The following is a 569-nucleotide window of genomic DNA, read 5'->3' on the forward strand; positions in this document are numbered from 1 at the left end:
TGCATTGCCTTTCAGACTCATAAACACATCTACCAACATTTCACCGCCGAGTCTACGTGAAATCAGGTTAGCAAAACAACAAGAATATAAAATGTCTTTTGCTAAGTTGTCGACGAGGAGCGAGTTTGCTGTTTCGACAGATTACTGACGTGGCAGGTGATGAGGGGGGAGGGAGAGGGGGAGGTACAGAGGGTGGGAAGGGGGGGGAGCGGAGAGGGGGCGAGGGGAGGGAAGGAGGAAACAGGAAGGGGGACGGGGAGGGGGGAAGAAAGAGGCAGAGGGAAGGGGGAGGAAACAAGGAGGGGGAGGGGGAAGGGCAAGGGAGAGGGGAGAGGAAATAGAGAGGGGAAGGGGGGAGGTAAGAAACAGGGAGGGAGGAAACAGTAAGGGGAGGGGGGGAAGGGAGGAACCAGAGAGGGGCGGGAGAGGGGAGCATAAGGGGGGAGAGGGAGAGAGGGGAGATTAAAACAGGGTGAGGGGGATATGTAGTTGAAAGTTGAGGACTTGGTTTGAGTACCGAACCGGCTGACATGCTGTTTGGAGAGTGCAATCATGAAATATATATTGAC

This window comes from Penaeus monodon, chromosome 19, assembly GCF_015228065.2.
Source record: "Penaeus monodon isolate SGIC_2016 chromosome 19, NSTDA_Pmon_1, whole genome shotgun sequence".
In the NCBI taxonomy this organism is placed as follows: Eukaryota; Metazoa; Arthropoda; class Malacostraca; order Decapoda; family Penaeidae; genus Penaeus; species Penaeus monodon.